The 22,724-nt window shown below is 41.2% G+C and overlaps 1 protein-coding gene and 1 pseudogene across 1 annotated transcript in view; one reads left to right on the plus strand and one right to left on the minus strand.

Moving 5' to 3' along the window:
• The window catches only part of AVEN (apoptosis and caspase activation inhibitor), a 168,754-nt gene that overhangs the window by 93,458 nt on the left and 52,572 nt on the right, over positions 1-22,724 (plus strand). The window lies entirely within an intron of this gene.
• Positions 17,155-17,951, minus strand: LOC118619027 (annotated as a pseudogene).

Below are 22,724 nucleotides of genomic sequence, written 5' to 3' on the forward strand. Positions count from 1 at the left end.
TTTATTTATTTACTTTTAAATAGATTTTCTCCTTTTATAGGGTGTATCTTAAGACATCCATTTTCAGTTTTTAAATTTCGCTTCTGCTGGTGGTTTAAATCGTTCCCACTTTGGCTGTATTTTAATTACCTTTTGCTTGAAAGTTCTGTTTTGTTTTTTTAATGTAAACTGTGCCGTTACCAAAACTAAAACTAATACAACAGGCAAGAATGGTATCAGTTATGTTCTGAAGGGGTAATAGTGATTTATATACTTGGACCAGAGAGCTGGGGATGGTTTTTATCACACTTAACCATATTTGTTGGTTGGTTGCTTTCAGGTGCTTGAGTCAGGGGAAAAGCTATACTGTTTGTTTAACCTTGAACAATTGGATGTTGGAAAATTAATATTTAGAAATTAATAAAAGATTTTTGAGTAATATAGAATGTCAGGAGCAAGAAAACAAAACAAACAACAAAAAACAAATCAGTTTCAGTTTAGCAATGTGTGAATTAAATATCATCACATTATGCCCAGCTGGTGTGGCTCAGTGGATTTGAGCATCACCCCATGGACTGAGAGGTCCTGGTTCAATACCCAGTCAGGTCCACATGCCCAGGGTTGCAGGCTTGATCTCCAGTAGGGGGCGTGCAGGAGGCAGCTGATGGATGTTTCTCTCTTACAGAGATGTTTCTCTCTCTCTAAAAAATTAATAAAAACATTTTTTTAAAAAAGTCGCATTATGTTTAAGCAAGCACTTTCAAAATGGCTGCCTTGGAGCACTAATGTTATAGGGTGTTAATATGATATCCTGTGAAGAAAGGGTTTTGAAATACGTCCTGTGAAGAAGAAAGGGTTTTGTAGTTACTGGGGTCAAGAAACCCTGGATTAAACAATATAAATCAGATTTCTATACTCTAGGGCTTCTCAGAGCCTTTAATATTTCCATGTTCACTGGGAATTGCTCAAGAATGAGGTATAGCATCCAGCATTTTTGACATTGGTGGCATTCTTTTTTCTTAGAGCACCTTGCAGGACTAATATTCTGTAGAACAAATTGTAGAAAGACGGATTAGGAATTACTAGAGCCAGAGTTTTATTGTAGCTCACAGGAAGGATTTATGGTCCAAATGAGGTTGAATCCCTATGGTCATCCAAATAGATAAGAATCCCACACATTGCATGGACATTTGAACTAGATGTTATATGTGTCTCCTGCCCCCCAGTTTCATAGCTATGACTAAAGTCTTTGGGGACACAGTGCTGGGGATGAGCTGTCCTGCTAATCATTAACTCCTGTATTTAAACTTTCAGAAAGAAGGGAGGAGCCCACTTGATTGATTAGAGGGGGAAATAAAAGGAGGTTATTTTGTTGACATACTTGGTGTTACTTGATATTGAAAAGAGGTAAAAAGTGCCTTAATGGTTTTTCAAAATTATTGAAAGGAAATTGAGATGCTGATTTACACTGCATTTAAGTCCAAATTACTATTTTCAGCCCACTGTACCACATTTCCCCCATGTGGAAGGGATGTATAGAATCACAGAGTTTTAGAGCTTTCAGAACCTTCAACAATTATTTCATCATATTTTTAAGGATGAGAAAGCTAAAGACTAGGAATATTACATAACTCAATTCACAGCTAGTTTATGGCAGGGTTTAGACAAGTATTCAGGCCCCCTGTTTTCTAGTAAAAATTCTAGTGCATTTTGTAACTTCTCAGTGTGGCAGTGATTCTCTCTCTCTCTCTCTCCCTCCCTTCCCCTCCCTCTCTTCCTCTCTCTCCCTCTCCCCTGTCCCCCTCATTATTGTTCCCTTAGAGTTGACCTCTGTAGGGACTTGGTCTTTAGCATATTTTATTCAGTTGTGCAGCTTACTCCATAAATAACAATTGATACTGATTTCTAGCCTCTGATCCTATCCCCCCAAATAGTGTAATTTTACACTGGCTATTCAGGAATTATAATTGATTATGAAATTTGATCAAATTCTGTAGGCCATGTTGTAAATTCAGTGATACTTTAGTCAAGAAGAGGGAGAAGTGAGACTGCTGGGAGGTTTCAAGGCTCTTTCGTGGCTGGAGAGAGAGAATGTCAGTAACAGAAACAGGCACCTCTGATGCTGTGAGTTTGGTGGTAAATGTGATGTTTGTGGTTAGACATCTAGAGCTACCTTATCATTTACTCTGAAAATATAATTTACACCTTCTCAATCTAAAAAAGTGAACAGTATGGCAGGTTGATTACTAAGTTAACTGCTGAGAGGTTCTGTAGAATTGTGTGGCAAGTAGTTCAGCGTTGTAGGAGTTTGTTGTATATTCTAGAGACAGATGTTAAATTTTGTTGGTTACACGTGTGAAAATATTTTCTTCTGGGAACTGGCCTGTCTAAAAATGTTTTTATTACTTTGCACAATTTATTAAAGCAGTGGATCATAGACCTGAAAGTAAGAGCTACTATAAAACTTGTGAGATGTTGGCTATGGTTTTGTCATATAAGGCCTTTATTATGTTGAGGTATGCTCCCTTTATTCCCACTTTGCTAAGAGTTTTTATCATAAATGGGTGCTTGATTTTATCAGATGCTTTCCCCGCATTTATCAATATGATCATGTGATTTTTTCTTCATTTAAAAAAAATGTATCTTTATTGTTGGAAAGTATTACAGATGTCCCCCTTGTTTCCCCCATTGACCCTTTCACCCCACTCCCACTGCTCCCCAGGCCTTCACCATTTTGAAAATGTGATATATCACATTTATTAATTTGTGGATATTGTACCAACCTTGAATTCCCAGAATATATCCAACTTGATCATGGTTTGTGATCTTTTTAATGTATTGCTGGATCCGGTTTACTAGGGTTGAGGATTTTAGCATCTGTGTTCATCAGATGCTAAATGTTCTTTCTTTGTAGTGTTTTTATCTGGTTTTGCAGTAAGGATAATGCTGGCCTCATAAAATGAACTTGTGAGTCTTATTTTCTCTTGAATTTTTTGAAATGGTTTGAGAAGGAAAGGGGTTAGTTTTTCTTTGACTATATGGTAAAACTCACCTGTAAAGCCACCCAGTCCAGGACTTTTGTGTGTTTCTAGGAATTTATCCATTTCATGCAGATTGTCCAATTTGTTGGCACATATTGTTGTTCATAATGCTTTCTTATCCTTTGTATTTCTGTGGTGTCAGTTGTTACTTCTTTTTCATTTCTGATTTTATTGGTTTGGGTCCTCTCTCTTTTTTTCTTGATGAGTTTGGCTAAAGGTTTGTCAATTTTGTTCATTTTTTTGAAGAACCAGCTCTTGGTTTCATTGATCTTTTATATTGTTTTTTATACTCTGTTTTGTTTATTTTTGCTTTGATCTTTATCATTTTTTCCCTTCTACTCACTTTGGGCTTTGTTGTTCTTTTTTTTTTTTTTTTGGTTCCTTTTTATATAAGGTTAGATTGTTTATTTGAGATTTTTATTGTTTCTTGAGGCAGGCTTGTAATGGTATGAATTTCTTTCTTAGGACAGCTTTCGTTGTGTCCCATAGGTTTTGAGTTTCTGTGTTTTAATTTTCATTTGTTTCAAGGTATCTTTTGATTTCTTCCTTGATTTTACTGTTAACCCATTCATTGTTTAGTAGCATGTTATTTAGCTTTCATGTCTTTGTGTGTTTTTCAGTTTTTATTCTTGTGACTGATTTCTAGTTTTATAGCATTATGGTCAGAGAAGATGCTTGATATGATTTCAGTCTTAAATTTGTTGAGACTTGTTTTGTGTCCTAACATGGAGTCTGTCCTAGAAAATGTTCCATGTGCACTTGGAAAGAAGGTATATTCTGCTGCTGTGGGGTGTAATGCTTTGAAGATATCAAATGAATCCATCTGATCTAGTGCCTCAATTAAAGCCATCATTCCCTTATTGACTTTCTGTCTGGAAGATCTATTCATTGATATCAATGGGGTGTTAAAATTTCATATAATGACTGTGTTACTGTTGATCACTCCCTTTATATCCATCAAAATTTGCTTTACATATTTAGGTGCTCCTGTGTTGGGTGCATAAATCCTTACAAGGGTGATATCCTCTTGTTGGGTTAATCCTTTTATCATTATGTAGTGCCCTTCTTGTCTCTTATTATAACCTGTTTTAAAGTCTGTTTTGTCAGATATATCTATTACTACCTCAGGTTTTTTTTTAAATTTCCATTTGCATAAAATATCTTTTCCTATCCCTTTACTTTTAGTCTGTGTGTGTCTGTTGTTCTAAGGTAGGTCTCCTGTAGACAGCATACAATGGGTTTTGTTTTCTTATCCATTCAGCCACCCTATGTCTTTTGATTGGAACATTTAAACCATTTACATTTAAAGTGATCATTGATAAGTACGTTCTTATTGCCATTTTGTTCTTTTAACTATGTTCCTGTGTATTTTCTCCTCCTTCTTCTCCTCCTCCCCTTCTTCCCCCTCCCCCCCTTCTCCCTTTAACATTTCTTGTAATAGTGGTTTGGTGGTAACAACTCTTTTGGCTTTTTCTTGTCTGGGAAACTCTTTATTTCACCTTCAATTTTAAATGAATACTTTGCAAGGTAAAGTAGTTTTGGTCTTCAGTGTTTGCTTTTTATCACTTTGAATATTTTACGCTGATCCCTTCTGGCCTTAACTGTTTCTGTTGAGAAATCAGCTAACAGTCTTATGGGAACTCACTTGTAGGTGACTAACTAACTGTCTTTCTCTTGTTGCTTTGTCTTTAACCTTTGCCATTTTAATTATGCTGTGTCTTGGTGTGAGACTTTTGGGGTTCATCTTGTTTGGGACTCTTTGTGCTTCCTGAACATATGTGTCTTCTTTCCCCACCAGGTTAGGGAAGTTTTTGGTCATTATTTGTTCAGGTAGGTTCTCAAACCCTTGCTGTCTCTCTCTCCTTCTGGTACCCTTATGATGCAAATGTTGTTATACTTCATGTTGTTCCAAAGGTCCCTTAAACTGTTCTCATTTTTTTAAAATTTATTTTTTATTTTTTGTGCCTCCCCCCCTCCCCCAAAGATGTGCTCTCCTTAATCTCTGGAACCTATGAACAGGTTACCTTACAAAGCAAAAGGGACTTTGCGATGTAATTAAGGTTATAGACCTTGAGATGGGGGATGATCTTGGATGAACTCTAAACTGTTCTCATTTTTAAAAATTATTATTATTTTTTTTGCTGTTCTGATTGGGTGTTTCTGTTACTTAGTCTTCTAAATTGCTGATTCAATCCTCTACTTCATCAGTCCTGCTGTTTATTTTTTCTAGTGTATTCTTTATTTTAGATATTATATTCTTCATCGCTGACTGGTCCTTTTTTACAGTTTCTGTGGTTTTATTTTTGTATACTGTTGTAGTTTTCACTAAGTTCCTTGAATATCCGTATAACCATTATTTTGAACTCTACATTTGGTAAAATGCTTGCCTCCATTTCATTTAACTCTTTTTTCCCGGAGATTTCTCCTGTTCTTTCATTTGGGGCATGTTTCTGTGTCTCTCCATTGCCTGCCTTTTGTATTTTGTTTGTATTTATTAGGTAGATCTGGTATGTCTTCCAGTTGTGGTAGGGTAGCCTTATGTAGTAGGTGTCCTGTGGGATCAAGTGGCATAATCTCCTTGATCAACTAAGCTAGGTGCTCCAGGAATGACCCTTGTGGTATATGTGATCCCTCCTGTTGTAATTGAGTCTTGATGGCTATTGGCTTGTTTGTGCATGGGTTCAACCCTTAGGTTGGCTGTAAGGATTGACCTTGACCACATTGTACGAGCTGCTTTATAGGTTCTGACCACAGCAGGGTCTGGTGCCTGCTGAGATCTCCCTGTGGATATGCCACTTGTGAAGCTAATTGGATCCTGCTCTGATGTTGTCTGAAGGTGGCCACTGGGTATGTTGGTTCTAATGCCTCTTGGGAGGGACTCTGGTGCAGGTCAATGTTGGATGCTGCCTGTGACTAGCCCTGGGCAACCCGTTTGGAGCTATAGAGCAAACCACAGTTTATGGCTGCCTCTACTGGGCATGGGTGTGTGTGGGAAGGACCAAGCTGTGCACTAAGGCTGGCTTCTGTAAGCACTGAGTCTAAGGTCAGGTCAGCAAAAGGCCCAAGGCACCCCAAGATCCACCTCTGCTTGCCTCTACCTGCCTCCGCCTGTGGGCTACCTGTTAGGCTCAGTCACTGAAAGAGCCTCTGGCAGTACTTGAGTTGCATGAGGAAAGTTCTCAGTGAGTCAACAGGTATGGATGAGTGGTGGTCACCAGATTGATACAGGTTTAATTTCACTCCCAGTGCTTGGTCTGAGGCCACTCGGCAAAAGTCCCAGGATATACCAAGTCCAGCTGCCACCCAGTGTGTGCCCACAGACCTCTGTGGTGGGACAGTCCCAGGAAATTGTCAGGGTGAGGCCAGCAGAGTTTGTCAGGCCCAATCAGACCAAGATTTGACTGTGTGACGGGAGGGCTCTGCATTGGTTATGCATACAAGTGAAAAATGGCCCCCATCCTAGAGCTACACAACTTAGCCTGAGCTCAGCAGAGTGGGGCCACTGGGCGTTGGGAGGGTGTGGCTAGTGGTTGTTCCGTGAGGGGGAAGTGCCAGTCAGCCTTGGGGGAAAGTGGAAGGAATGGCCCTCACCCCAGAGCCACACAACTCAGACACTGACATCCATTGAATCTGCCTGGACCTCTACACCCCTGCCTAGGCAGATGACTCCTCAGCAAGGTGTAAGTGCTGGAGGGTAGGGTGACAGAAAGTCCAGTGTGTGGCGCTATTGCATTCTCCTAGGATGATGCGGTAAGGAAGGGAGTCTTCCAGCAAAGACAGATGGCATCTGTGGTGTGGGAGAGGGACTCAGCACAGGGATTCTGGTGACTGACCCTTCAGCTCTCTCCCAGAGCTACAAACCCCAGTCTCTCCTCAAGCAACTCTAGTCCACGCTACTCTTCCTCTGCTGGAGCCCAGAGTGAGTGGATGAGCACAAGATCTTGTATGTTGGCCTTTTAAGAGGACACCTGCGCCCTGGCTGGTTTGGCTCAGCGGTTAGAGCGTCGGCCTGTGGTCTGGAGAGACCTGGGTTCGGTTCCCACTAAGGGCACGTACCTCGGTTGCAGTTTGTCCCCAGCCCTGGTTGGTCGTGCGGGTGGCGACCACTCGATGTGTCCCTTTCACGTCGATGTTTCTCTCTCTCTCTCCCCTCCCACTCTATCTGAACAAAATATCAAAAACTGTCCTCAGGTGAGGATAAAAAAACAAAAAGGGCACCTGCATCTCTAGCAGAGTCTGGTCTCTCCCTGGCAGACAGAATCCCTGCTGATTTTCACAGCCAGCTGTTATGTGGTTGCCTCTTTCTGGCTCTGGTGCTCTGGACCTCAAGGGGAGCCTTTGCAGCTGAGGTATTCCTTTGGGATCTCAGCTGCTGCCCATGGGAACAGGGCCAGCCCTCCTGCATCTCCATCCTTCTTACCAGTCTCGACGTTTAAAAATCATGAAATCATGGTTATCATGATTATCATGCCGTCAGTTCTTAGTATTTCTTAAATGACATATTACTTTTCATTCAGAATTTCCTATTTAATGTGATCTTAATTTTGGATTCACAGTGACTATTTCCATGGTATTTTACATTTAGCAAGAAAGTATGTATAGGCTGTTTGATATGAAAGGAAGAAGGAGCATTTTGCTTAAAGTCTTTGGGTTATGGATTATAAGTTATGCATATTCTATTCATGCTGACATTCTTTTGTAGAAAGTCTTTTTATGTCTAGGACCTGACTTTTACTTGGCTTAAATTGAATTTAGTATTTAGTGAATAAATTGTCTTTAGGGATTACTTTAGTGGTTCTTTTTTGCAGATGGACCCAAAAAGGTACTAGTGTCATGCTTCACTTCCTTGTCTTGATTGGCTGGGTATCAAGAGGCTATCCTGAGTCAGATCTTTATTCTCCAATAAAATATTCTCAAGTATGTAGTTCTGCTCACCCCCAGAAGATTAGGAAACTACAGACAGAGGGACAGAATGATAGCAGATTATTATTTATTTTATTTTTATTTATTTTTTAATTAATTAATTTTTGTTACAGATGTTTCTCCTTTTCCCCCATTGATTCCCCTGCCCCCCTCCCTATCCACCCTGTCCCCAGCTTTGTTGTCCATGACCTTTGTTCATGCATACATGCATATAAGTTCTGTGGTTTGTCTCTCCCCCACCCTCCCCTCTTCTGGGGCTTGTCAGTCTGTACCCCACTTCCATGTCTCTGGGACTATCCCATTCCTCAGACTGTTATGTTCATTATATTCCACAAATAAGTGAGATCATATGATACTTGTCTTTCTCTGTTTGGCTTGTTTCACTTAGGATGATACTTTCCAGGTCCCTCCATGTAGTTTCAAAGGATAAGAGATCTTTCTTTCTTACAGCTGCGTAGTACTCCATTATGTATATGTATCACTGCTTTTTTATCCATTTGTCTACTGATGGACATTTAGGCTGTTTCCAGATCTTAGCTATTGTAAATAATGCTGCTACAAACATAGGGGTACATATATTCTTTCTGATTGGTGTTTCAGGCTTCTTAGGGTATATTCCTAGAAGTGGAATCACTGGGTCAAATGGAAGTTCAATTTTTAATTTTTTGAGGTAACACCATATTGTTTTCCATAGTGGCTGCACCAGTCTGCATTCCCACCAGCAGTGTACTAGAGTCCCCTTTTCTTCACACCCTCGCCAACACTTGTTTGATGATTTGTTGATGGCGGCCATTCTGACAGGTGTGAGGTTATATCTAATTGCTGTTTTAACTTGCATCTCTCTGATGATTAGTGATGTCGAGCATTTCTTCATATGTCTCTTAGCCATTTGTATGTCCTGTTTGGAGAGGTGTCTATTTAGTTCCTCTGCCCATTTTTTAATTGGGTTCTTTGTCTTCTTTTTATTGAGTTGTATGAGCACTCTATATATATTGGAAATTAACCCTTTATCTGATACATCATTGGCAATTATGCTCTCCCATACAGTGGGTTGCCTTTCCATTTTGATGATTGTATCTTTTTTTTTTTTTTTTTTGGTACATGCCCCTAGCAGGAACCGAACCCGGGAGTATCTGGTCCGCAGGCTGACCCAAACTGGCCAGGGCTGATGATTGTATCTTTTGCTGTGCAAAAGCTTTTGAGTTTGATCTAGTCCCATGTGTTCTTTTTCTCCTTTGTTTCTGTTGCCTTAGGTGATGTATCAGTGAAAATTTGATAGCAGATTATTTGTAAAATTATGGAAGGTATTTGTTAATTTTTTCTGTTGTCTTGGGGACTTACTGTGTCATATTAGGTCAGTTTTCTAATCTGTTCCTCAAGATGCGATACGTTTATGGGACTCCTTTGGTAGGTCTCAGACAGACAGTTGATTTGTAGCACTTAGGAAGAAAGGACTGGAGATATATATATATATATATATATATATATATATATATATCAGCAATTATGCCAGTTATAACTGAGTGTACTTATTTTCATAAGTCCATAATGATATACTTTTAATTCACTTCCCTAGTAGTTTAATGTCTTATGTTCCTGTTTGTCCTGAATAAATTTCCCTTCTTAGGTATGAGAAGACTAAACTTCAGATATCTGCTTCCCTGTGTATTTAGGGATTCTGTGTTTCCTATTTATCACCTGCTGCTAATCTTCAGCAGTGAGATTAAATGACATTTGTTGGAGGGTGTTTTGATCTATCTTTGAAAAGGGTAGTAAGGAGTAATTCATCACAGCAATGCTTTTTCCCCCCTATTTTGTGTGCAAATTTAGGTTGCTTGCCGAAACAGATTTTAATTTTGTAATGGTGGTAGAGAATTGTTGCTTTAGTTTTGTGGTTTGTTAAAAAACTTAAAAATCTGATAAATCCTTGAAGCATTTGTACATTCAGCAGCCTTGAAAACCAGCCCTTTTTCCTTTGGTGGCTCACAAGGCTGCCTCCAGCTCCAGTCCTACATGATTTTTCTTGTTTTCCTGTGACCTGGGGGTGGCGCAGGCCTGTCTGTTGAAAGACTTTACAGCTCAGAGGGTTGAGCCATTCGCTTGAAGTCACTCAAATGATGAAGTCAGGACATCGGCAGTATGATGTTAGCCTTCCTGGGTGACTGGGGTTAACATTTCCATGCCTCAGTGACTAGCAGTCCACATAAAGACCTGGGTGGAAACAAAATGTGTGTAGGAAGCAGTCTGCCACAGAGCACAGTTGAGACTCAGGTGCTGAGGGGATGAAGCACGCGCTGTATATGCGGAGCAGGAGGATTGACTGGGTCAGGTGTGCAGTCCTCCACCTCTGGTTCTGAAGCCCCACCCAGGACGCTTTCCCTCTCTCCCCTCAGTTGCTTCTTGGTGAGTGCTCTGCCTGTTTTACTTTTCCCCGTTTCAGCTTCAAACTCCTGTGTTGCTTATTAGTCCTTAAAGTGCATCCAGCCTAGCCCTGGCTGGTCTGGCCCAGCGGTTGGAGTGTCCCCGCGGAGCAGTGAGTACCTGCGTTGGGTTCGTCCCAGGCCCTGGTTGGGTCGTGTAGGGGGCATCCAGTTGATGTGTCTCTCATCGATGTCTCTCTCTCTCTCCCTCCCTCACACTCAATCTGAACAAAAATGGAAAAATATCCTCAGGTGAGGATTAAAAACAAAATGCATTCAGCCTAGACATGCGGCGGAAGTCCTCCCCACCTCGGACTCTTCCAGGGCCCCCTTCTCTGCCAACTCCACATCCCCGTCTTGTTGGTCTCGTTTCTGTTGCCAAATTTAGAGGCATCTCTCCTAAGTTTTCTTCACAAGAGCTGTAAGATGTCAGAGCTTCCTGATCTTTGAACGGACAACACTAGTGACAGTATGTTCTGTCCCTGGGGTAGCTCTATGGTGAGGCAGCGAGCATTCTCTCACGTGGTCCCCCCGCACTGCTGAGCAGAGAGGCCCCCCGCTGGTGGTGAGCGCCCACGAGACTGCGTCTGGCCACGATCTCGGGCAGCCAGAGGTGAGCCCCGGCTGTCACTGCGGGCATTCTGCTGGGCAGCGCAGCTCTCGGGGCCATTAGATCCAGTGGCCTTGCCATCTAGCCCGAACTTTCCCACCTGGCCCACTTCTCAAGCTTTGTGACATGTTTTGATGGTCACTTGGAAACTTTTTCTGCATTTTCACCTGGCTGTTTCCCCCCACCTGGAGCCCTGCTTCACCCCCCTTTCCACTTGTCTAATCCTACATTATCTCATCTTACTTATGCTCAGTATGTGCTGCTTTAGTATATTGAGCAGGTATTTATATATTTAAATTGTTTTCAAGTTTCCATTCAGTGTTATTTTATATTAGTTCCAGGTGTCAAGCAGTTTTTGTTACTTTTTGGAGGATGGGTCTTCTGAATGCCCCGTGTGCTTTAGGTATTCAGTGAGTGATTGGAGATGGAGACACTATATCACCGTCTACAAATTACCACCTGAGGGCCAAATCTGGCCAATTGCCTGCTTTTGTTTTTTGTTCCCAATAAAGTTTTATTGGAAACACAGCCACATCCATTTATTTACTTATTGCCTACAAGTGCTTTTGTTCTATAGCAGTGAGCTGAGTAGCTGTAGCAGAGATAAGGGACCCACAAAGTCTAATATATTTACTGTTGGGTCTTTTACCAAATACGTTTCCCAATCTGTTCTGCAGTTGTGACATTGCAGCCTGTCACCATGGCACAACGCAGAATTGGAAGCCCCAGAGTTAACCAATTAATATGCCTGGATGAAGTGACTGTGATTAGTCTTCATTAATGCATTTGCTTGACTGTTATATTGTGAGGTTGCATATAATTATCATTAACATTATGGAAGTTAAACACATGTTTCAGGGGTAGAATAAATTCCCAAGTACTCCTTCAATTGCTAAAACAATGTTTGACTAAATCTTACCTTACTAATTCTTTTTTTCTGTCTCATAAGATTGTTTCACTGAAATGGAACAAAGAATGATAATTATCAAATTCATTCCCACTCTTTTTACCTTAGCCCTTTCTAATGTAGTTTGCCATAATCTTGTAAAAACTCTCTAATTTTAAAATACAATTTACATTCTTAAAATGTGTTCATAGGTTAACTCAGAAAGCATAAGATTTATTTTAAATTAATATTTATTAAACATATATATGATACTGCCTAGGATACCTGTAAAGCAGATATAGATTCAACATTAATTTACTTATTCATTCCCAACCAAACTTTGATTAAGCTTTGTTTACAGGACAAAAGAAACAAAAATGGAGAGTAATATTAAGGTATCAGACATAAAGCAGAAAACATATTTCATGGCATAAGCCATTCAGAAGAGAAAGCCTTTGAGATAGCAGAGGGTTAGATTGTTAAATCAGATCCACAAGAATTCGGTCTTAGCCCACATCAAGCTTTATGAATAACTGGTTACCCAGTTTATATGACATATTTTCAAGGGCTTATATTTCATATATTTAAAGTTTTCAGATTTGTTAACCATAGGTATCCTAGGCAGATTAGGTACATCCTGATAGAATAATTCCATAGGATGATTCTTTTTTCATTGTTGTTGATATAGGAAATGTAAAAGCCAGCATTTTTCTTAAAATGTCCTAAAATAAAAGTCAATCTGAAAGAGGTTGAGTTACTTAGGAGGCTAGTTATGCCTTGAAGAGGTGTTGACTATATTTGAAGACGAGTTCTGACACGAGAGGAATTCATCCTTCCTAAATATAAGGTATACTCAGGGAACACTGATCTCCAAAGCCAAATTTTCTATAATGGAGATCCCGTCTGGCTAGGACAGATTTTCCCTTCATTAACCTATCAGAGCCCAGGAGGCTTAGCAAGGTGGCAACAAGAAAAAGTGCTGATGCTAGCATATCTTGAAATAATAACTAGCAATGTCCAAAGTAGTATAAGTACAAAGTAAGATGCTCTGGAATTTTTTCTTAAAGACCTGGTATAGAGCCCTGGCCAGTTTTTCTCAGTGGTTAGAGCATTGGCCTGAGGACCAAAGAGATGCTGGTTCAATTTCCGGTCAAGGGCACATGCCTTGGTTGCAGGTTTGATCCCTGGTCAGGGTCATGCGGGAGGCAACCAATGCATGTGTCTTTCTTCTACTCTATCTCAAAAAAAAAAAAAAAAAATCAATGGAAAAATATCCTTGGGTGAGGATTAAAAAAAAAAGACCTGGTATAGCGAGCAATAAATAGTGGAGGGAAATAGATACGTGAATAATGGTATCCATATTCACTTAGACAAAGAGAATCAGTGAGGAATGGGGACTCTCTCAGAGCTTATAGTTATCACTGTGTAAGTTTTAAAATTTTTAAATTATAGTTTATATTCAATATTACTTTGTATTAGTTTCAGGTGTACAGCATAGTGGTAATAGTCATATACTTTACAAAGTGTTCCCCCCAATATTTCCAGTACCCACCTGGTACCATACATAGTTATCACCATATTATTGACTATATCCCCTATGCCATACTTTACATCCCTGTGACTATTTCTTAACTGCCAGTTTCTACTTAATCCCTTTACTTTTTTCACCATTCTCCCAACCGCACTCCTGTCTGGCAACCATCAGTCTGTTCTCTGAATCTATGAGTCTGTTTCTATTTTGTTTATTCATTTATTTTGTTCTTTAGATTCTACATATATGTGAAATCATATGGTATTTGTTTTTCTCTGACTTATGTCACTTACTAGAATACTCGCTGGGTCCACAAATGGTAAGATTTTATTCTTTTTTATTGCCGAGTAAAATTCCATTGTGTAAATGTACCACAACTTTTTTTTTCTTTTTTAATCTACTCATCTGCTCTTGGGCACTTGTGCTGCTTCCAAATCTTAGCAATTGTAAATAACGCTGCAGTGAACATAGGGGTGCATATATTTTTTTGAATTAGTGTTTCAGGTTTCTTAGAACTGGATTTGCTGGGTTATAAGGCAGTTCCATATTTTATTTTTGAGGTAACTCCATACTCTTTTCCATAGGGGCTGCATCAATGTGCATTCCCACCAACAGTGTACGAGGGTTTCCTTTTTACCACATCCTCACCAGCACTTTTTGTTTGTTGATTTATTGATGACAGCCATTCTGACAGGTGACAGACATGTGATATATCTCATTGTGGTTTTAATTTGTATTTCTCTGATGATTAGTGATGTTGAGCATCTTTGCATATGTCTGTATGTCATCTTTGGAGAAGAGTATATTCAGGTCTTTTGCTCATTTAAAATAATTTAATTTATCTTTATTGTTGAAAGTAGTACAGATGTTCCTCCTTTTTCCTTCCATTGACTCCTCCTTTCTGCTCCTGTGCCACCACGTCCTCCCCCCCCCTCCCCGCCTTCACTGCACTGTTGTCTGTGTTCATTGGTTCTGCATATATGCATGTAATTTCTTTGGTTTATCTCTTTCTGCTCCCCCTCCCCAACCTCCTTCCCTCTGAGATTCAACAGTTTATTTGATGCTTCCATGTCTCTGGATCTATTTTGTTTGTCAGCTTATTTTGATCATTATATTCCACAAATAAGTGAGATCATGTGATATTTGTCTTTCTCCAACTGGCTTGTTTTGCTTAGCATAATACTCTCCAGGTCCCTCCATGTCATTCTCAAAGGGTAAGAGATCTTTCTTTCTTACAGCTGCATAGTATTCCATTGTGTACATGTACCACAGCTTTTTATTAATTAATTAATTAATTAATTAATTATTGTTACAAATGTTTCTCCGTTTTCCCTCACTGATTCCCCCCTCCCTCTCCCTCCCTGCCCTGTCCCCAGCTTTGTTGTCCATGTCCATTGTTCATGCATACATGTGTTTAAGTTCTGTGGTTTATCTCCTCCCTCCTCCCACCACCCCCTCTTCTGGGGATTGTCAGTCTGTACCCCACTTCCACATCTCTGGGACTACCCCATTTCTCAGACTGTTATGCTTATTATATTTCACAAATAAGTGAGATCGTATCATACTTGTCTTTCTCTGTTTGGCTTGTTTCACTTAGGATAATACTTTCCAGGTCCCTCCATGTTGTCTCAAAGGATAAGAGATCTTTCTTACAGCTGCATAGTACTCCATTGTGTATATGTACCACAGCTTTTTTATCCATTCATCTGTACCACAGCTTTTTTATCCACTCATCTACTGATGGACTTTTGCCCGTTTTTTAATTGGATTGTTTTTTTGGTGTTGAGTGGTATAAATTCTTTATACAATTTGGATATTAACCCCTTATCAGAACATTGGTAAACATGTTCTCCCATTCATTGGGTTGTCTTTTTATTTTGTTGATGGTTTCCTTTGCTGTGCAAAAACTCTTTAGTTTGATATAGTCCCATTTGCTCATTTTTTTCTTTTGTTTCCCTTGCCCGAGAAGATAAAGTAGAAAAAATATTGCTATGAGAAATGTCTGAGATTTTACTGCCTGTGTTTGCTTGTAGGATTTTTATGGTTTTAAGTCTGACATTTAAGTCTTCAATCCATTTTGAGTTTATTCTTGTTTATAGTATAAGAAGGTAGTCTAGTTTAATTTTTTTGCATGTAGTTGTCCAATTTTCCTAACACCATTTATGGAATATACTGTTCTTAGTCCATTGAATGTTTTTTGCCTCCTTTGTCAAATATTAATTGACTATAAAGGTATGAGTTTATTTCTGGGCTCTCTATTCTGTTCCATTGATCTATATGTCTGTTCTTATGCCAGTACCATACTGTTTTTTTGTTTTTTGTTTTTTTTATCCTCACCCGAGGACATTTTTTCCATTTTTTGTTCAGTTAGAGCGGGAGGGAGAGAGAGGAAGAGAGAGAGAGAGAGAGAAACATCGATGTGAAAGGGACACATCGAGTGGCTGCCACCCACACAACCAACCAGGGCCGGGGACAAACTGCAACCGAGGTACGTGACCTTAGCGGGAACCGAACCCGGGTCTCTCGGGACCGCAGGCCGATGCTCCAACCGCTGAGCCAAACCGGCCAGGGCAGTACCATACTGTTTTTATTACTATGGCCTTGTCATATAGTTTGATATCAGGTACTGTGATTCCTCCAACTTTGTTCTTTCTTGAGATCACTGTTGTTATTTGAGGTCTTTTGTGGTCCCATTTAAATTTTTGAAACATTTGTTCTAATTCTGTGAAATATGCCATTGGTATCTTGATAGGAATTGCGTTGAATCTATAGATTGCTTTGGGTAGTATAGACATTTTTTTTTTTTTTTTTGTAGAAAAATAAAAACTTTAATATGTGGTGCTGTGTCACATTTGACTTTGCTGTGCAATGCCAATGCCTGTGGGGACAGAGAGAGCAGAAGTAGGGGGAAGGTTGCTTCTCTCTGTTGTCCAGAGCAGAGGAGAAAGAGGTGATGGAGTAAACAGCATGAGCAGGAACCTAGCAGCCTTGCCCTGAGCTGGCCAGAAAGCCATGGCTTTACCTGGGCTGACCAGGCAGCTCCAGACTAGGCATGAGTGGCCTTTCACCCTTCGTAGCTGTGAAAGTATTTTCTCTTAATGCTTTCTTCCTGTCTGACTACTGCCAAAATGGCCAAACTTGGGCCAGTTTTCATTCAAGACACCAAAACAGGCAAACAGTAGTTTTTTTTTTGTTTTGTTTTTTTTTATCCTCACCCGAGGATATTTTTCCATTTTTTGTACAGATAGAGTGGGAGGGAGAGAGAGGAAGGGAGAGAGCGAGAGAAACATCGACGTGAAGGGACACATCGAGTGGCTGCCACCCACATGACCAACCAGGGCCGGGGACAAACTGCAACCGAAGTACGTGCCCTTAGCGGGAACCGAACCCGGGTCTCTCCGGACCACAGGCCGACGCTCTAACCGCTGAGCCAAACCGGCCAGGGCCAAACAGTAGTTTTTAAATATGTGTAGATCATGTGCCAAAATCTGAGATTTTGAAAGGGGGGTGGTACCCAGAGCAGACCCCCATTTGAGGACTTCTGTAGGGGGAATAATGGGTAGGTTTGAGCTCTATGGTCAATATAATAAATTAATCAGAAGCTTTCACAAACACCTCAGCCCCACTAAGGATGAGGGGAACTAGGGGACCAAACGTGAAGGAGAAACCAGCTGAGTGGTGTATGGTGTTGCAGTCCAATCTCATAAGCCCAGTGGTTGTGACTGAGTAGGAGATGCAAGGCCTCTTACTGGCTATTTGGCTGTTCAGTAAAGCTGATTCTTTAGCTGGTGCAGGACACCAATCACGATCTCCCGTAGGGACTGAGGCTTACAGTGCTCTTCAATCCAGCTGTAGACACAGGCTGACAGCTTCTGAAAACTGTCCATGGAAATGGAAGCATTGAAGGGCTGGAACAGGGAGCCCCATGATGCCTTGAAACACGTTGAACTTGACCTGGTTAGAGACCTGGTCCTCCCCTTCATGGGGGTTGTCTTGGTGTGCCTTCACAATCTGTTCATAGTTTACTTTCATGATCTTTAGAGCCATGACCTCCTTGTGTAGGGTGGACACCTCCTCCTCCTGCTTTTTCTTCTTGTGCAAAAACTGGATGTAGTTAATAGTCTTCTGTAGAACGATGGCTTTGCTGAGCTTTTGGGAGCCAATGGAGAAAGAAGTCCCACTGCTGGCAGGTGGGGACGATGGTCTGAAGGTCATCATAGCCTCTCTTGATAGCATCCCTCCTCTTCTGTTTGGCCTGTGTGCTCACTGCCGCCTGTCCTTGTAGGACTCCTGGTGGTAATCACTGTCCTCGTCAACGGGGTCCAGGCTGTTGTCGCTGTAGACATACTCCACCTTGGCACGCGCTGGGGGTGAGCTGTCTTCTCTGGAGCCTCTGGACCCAGAAAGTGAAGGTGGGGGTACTTTGGGGACCAGAGGGACTTCCCTCATCTTCTGGACCCCCTACGTGCCTGCTCCCAATCCACCCTCCCTTCACTGGCGTACTCGCTTGTGGGGCTTGCTTTGACTCAGGGGTCCTCAGAGAGGCGCCATGTTCCGTCATCTCTGACCCACCCCACCGGCAGTGTGAACATTTTAATTATGTTAGTTAGAGAAGAAGGGAGAGGGAGAAACATCGATGAAAGAGAACATTGATTGGCTGCCTCCTGCATGCCCCCCACTGGGGATTTGGGTTCACAACCTGGGCATGTGCCCTGGCCAAGAATCGAATTGGCGACCTCTTGGTGCATGGGTTGATGCTCAACCACTGAGCCACACCAGCTGGGAAGTCTTTGCTCTTGTTAATAACTACTTAGTACTTAGTGGATATAAAATAGTTTACTCAACTGGTGTCCTGTTTTGGACATTTAGGTGGCTTTCAGTTTTGTTCAATTATAAATGGTACTGCAATGAATAACCATGTACACCGGTACTCTCCTGCTGTTGGAGGTTATATTCAGGTGCATCCCTAGAAGTGGGATTGCTAAGTCAAAGGAAAATTGCATGCATAGTTATTAGATAATGCTAATTTTCTTCCATAGAGGTGGTCTTCTTTTGCATTCCCAACAGCGAACGAGTGTCCGTCTTCTCATAACTTTGCCGACAGAGTATATTATCAAGCTTTGTCAGTATGATGCCTGGAAAATAGTATTTTATTATGGTTCAAGTTTGCATTTCTCTTATCGTGTGTCAAATTGAATATTTTAAAATATTTTAAGGGCCATTTTTATCTCTTTTTATGAACCTTTTTTTTTTCTTTTCTTTTTTTCCCTCCTGTTTTCTTGTAGGATTTTTGTTCTTGTTCTTCTGCCATTTAAAAAGTCTCTTTGCATAGGATATTTACCCTCTTTGTTGCAAATATTTTCTCGCAGTTTGTCTTTTGACTTTGCTTAGGCAGAAGTTTTTATTTTTAGCCAAATTATCATTTTTTTTACATCTAGATTTTAAATCAGACTATAAAAACTTTTCCTTATACTGTACTCAAGTTAAAGAGGAATTCACCTATACAATATTTTCTTCTAGTACTTGTTGAGTTTCTTATTTTACATTTAGATCTCTGATGCCTTTGAGGTTTATTCTGCATAGTTAGAGGAATCTAATTTTATCTTTTTCCGGATAGCTATCCAGTTGAATCAATTCTATTTATTAAAAAGGCTGTTTTTGTCTCAGTAGCTTGAGATATATCTCTAGCATATGCTAGATGTGGGTATAGTTCTGGACTTTCTGTTTCATTGGCATCTCTGGTGCATGTGCTATTATACATGGTTTTAATCAGAGAAGCTTTTTAATATGTTTTAATATTTCTCATGGTTCTTCTCTTTCAGTATGTCCTTAGCTGTTTATTTTTACATTTGAACTTTATAAAGAACCACTATAAGCCAGTCAGAAAAGACAAGTACACATACTACATGATTTCACTCATATGTGGAATCTAATGAACAAAAGGAACTAACTTAAAGCAAAATAGAGACAGACTCATAGATAGAGAGCAGGCTGACAGCTGTCCGGGGAGAGGGGTGTTGCTGGGCTGGGTGTGGGGTTGTGGAGGGACTGAGGGGAAAAAAAGAGAAAAAAAGCATGGATATGAACATCAGTGTGAGGACTGTTGTGGGGGGAGGTGGGGGAGGGTATGGGGTAAACATGGTGATGGAAGGAGACTTGACTTGGGGTGGTGAACACACAATACAGTGTACAGATGGTGTGTTGTAGAATTGTACTCCTGAAACATACATAATTTTATTAACCAGTGTAACCCCCGTGAATGCAATTAAAAAAAAAAAAAAGAATGGCTATAAAAGTACCCTAAAAGAGCTTATTGCTGTCTTGGGGAATTTCATTAAAGCTTACTTAACTTAGGGAGAATTGACATTTCCTTCCCACTCCTCAATGTAAGTATAATTTCATTCACCTCCTCCCCACTCTGCATGCCATGGTTTACTTCCGCTTATGCTGTGCCCGCCCCCCCCCCCCCCCCCCACAATGTTGTTATTTTTGCTTTAAACATCAGCTATCTTCTCAGGACATTAAGAGGGAAGAGGAAAAGTGGTCTTTACGATCTAGTCACATATTTACCTTTTCCAGCTCTCTTCCTTGATTTCTGTAGATCTGAGCTTCTGTCCGGTGCCTGGGATGTTGAGATGCCCTCACCGGAGCCAGGGATACCTTCCCCTGGTCCTAGTCATCGTGAGTGCTCTAGCAGCGGGGGGGAAAGGGCATTCTTGCTTTGTTGCTGATTGTATGGAGAAAGCACTCAAAATATGAAGACTAATTCTATTCTCGATCATTGTAATATGGCTCAGTGGGCTGGTTTTCAGTTTTACAGGAAATGTATAAACTTTAAGGATGTAAGTAATTTGTATACGAGAGAGTTACCCCCACGTTAGATCTCATTCCAGGTTCATTGTATTTGCCACTCAGTGTATTGCTAGTCACCCTATCGTAAGGCTTAGGAAATACTGCAGGGTAATGTTTTTTACTGCAAGATAATTTTAATAGTAGGTGAAGCAAAACATAATTAGGACTATAAGTCTGCCCAAATTCCCTGATGTTCCATAATATGCTGCACAATCCCAAATTAATGATGTTTTGGTTGTCTCTATTATCTTCTTCATTAAGAGAACAATTGTGGTGTTAAATATTTGAGAATTAGTCTTATTTGGAACTTGTATGTATATTTCTACTCTCTTTAAAACCAAATCAGTTTAAAAGTCTAACATTTGGTTTCAGACTTTGTTTAAAAGTAGCCATGGCTACTGTTGAGACAGGATAGTAAGAAGATAGGAAATGCCCTGGCCGGTTTGGCTCAGCGGTTAAGAGTGTCGGCCTGCGGACCAGAGAGACTTGGGTTCGGTTCCCGCTAAGGGCACGTACCTCGGTTGCAGTTTGTCCCCGGTCCTGGTTTGGGTCATGTGGGTGGCAACCACTTGATGTGTCTCTCACATCAATGTTTCTCTCTCTCTCTTTCTTCCCCCCTCTCTCCCTCCCGCTCTATCTGAAGATAAATGCAAAAATGTCCTTGGGTGAGGATTAAAAAAAAAAAAAAAGAAGCTAGGAAAGCCTGGCCAGTGTGGCTCAGTGGTTGAGCATCGACCCATGCACCAAGAGGTCACTGGTTCGATTCCCTGTCAGGACACATGCCCAGGTTGTGGGCCCGATCCCCAGTGGGGGACATACAGGAGGCGGCCAATCGATGTTCTCTCTCATCGATGTTTCTCTCTCTCTCTCTCCCCTTCCCTCTCTCCTTCTTCTTTCCTTTCTAAAATCAATAAAGAAAAAAAAAAATTAAGAAAAAGAAGCTAGGAAATTCCTTGGCAAGTGGAATGGAGACTGAGACAGATAGTTGAACAGACTGGTGAACAGACTGGCTGAGCAGTTTATAGGCAGATACAGAAAGTCACAGAAAGCCCCGGGTGCCTAGCAATGGGCAAAACTCATGCTGGACCTCACCCCCAGGGTGCTCTTTCCTCCCTTGGCATATCGCTGGTTATGCAGGTTTTTTTCAGACCCCCTGACCTTTCACATTGCTGGTCATGCGGTTTGGACACCCTGACCTTTTCTCCCTAGAGATACCATCTAGGCCTCAGCTGTATTTCAGCTCCGACCCAGAAAAGCAGCAAAACCAGGTGGGTGATGCCAGGACCAGCTGCAATGACTAGTGACCCTGGCGCTGACCAATCAGTGGAGAACACAACCCTGAAAGGGCACACCTGGAAAAGCTGATGAATATTCTATTGACATTCTTCCCTAAACTTCCAGCCTTTAAAACCATCAAGACAAAGGACCCAGCATGTGCTTTCCCTCCTGGGAGCACCCAGCACCTTTGCCTTTGCCTTCCCCTTCTTCTCCCCCAACAGGGGTGTATCTCCTAACCTCTAAGGGTCCCCGTGAGACTTCCAGTCAGCAGAGCAATGGGCAGAGGCAGCTCATGTGGGGCTTAACCCCCTGAACCTGTCCCCAAGGCCCCCTTTTCTCTGACTCTCCACCTAGTCTCTTTCCTGCTGATGCTTCTACCCTAAGCCCTTCCTTGTTTCACTGTCCCCGCCTTTAATAACCGTACTCTCAAAATCACCTGGACTCGCATTGTGAAATCTTTCCTGCCTGAGGGCAAGAACGCACACACTACCAGCTGGCCTGAGGCAGATCCACTCTGGGCCTGGTCCCTCTCTGGTTATATTGTTTGTTAAAGCCTCTTTATATTGCTTAAAAAAATTTTTTTTCTTTATTGATTTTAGAAAGAGAGGAAGGGAGAGAGAGAGAGAGAAACATCAATGAGAAAGAATATCAATTGGCTGCCTCCTGCATGCTCCCCACTGGGGATTAGGCCCACAACCTGGGCATGTGCCCTGACTGGCAATTGAACGTGCGATCTCTTGGTGCATGGGTCGATGCTCAACCACTGAGCCACACTGGCCAGGTTATCGGTTTTTTTTTTTTTTAAATGATGTCTTTTACATGATAGTCTTTAAATAATATATCCCTGTCTATAAGAAAGTGTCTGATTAATTTTCACTAATGAATTTTAGAAAGTTCTCGCCAAGTATGGATTTTAGTCATGGCCTGGAGAGACTCAGTTTTCCCCGTTTGCCACCAGTGGGAGTGTCGTGTGTCAGCAGTCTGGTCGTGGTGATTGATTTGCTCAGTTAGCAGTGAAAGGCAAGCTCATTCCTTGATAGAGACCAGGAGAGAGCTAAGGTTAGAACAGCCAAGCATTTCACATGGCAGGACTTCACCCCAGTGCCCTGTTTGAGAGGGATTAGGTTGCATGATGATGGAAATCTGTACTTGGTGATGTTTTAGATTGTACTTTTGCCCTTATACCAAGATTTGTCCGTGGCAG

This window comes from Molossus molossus, unplaced genomic scaffold (assembly GCF_014108415.1).
Source record: "Molossus molossus isolate mMolMol1 unplaced genomic scaffold, mMolMol1.p scaffold_m16_p_1, whole genome shotgun sequence".
NCBI classification, from domain to species: Eukaryota; Metazoa; Chordata; class Mammalia; order Chiroptera; family Molossidae; genus Molossus; species Molossus molossus.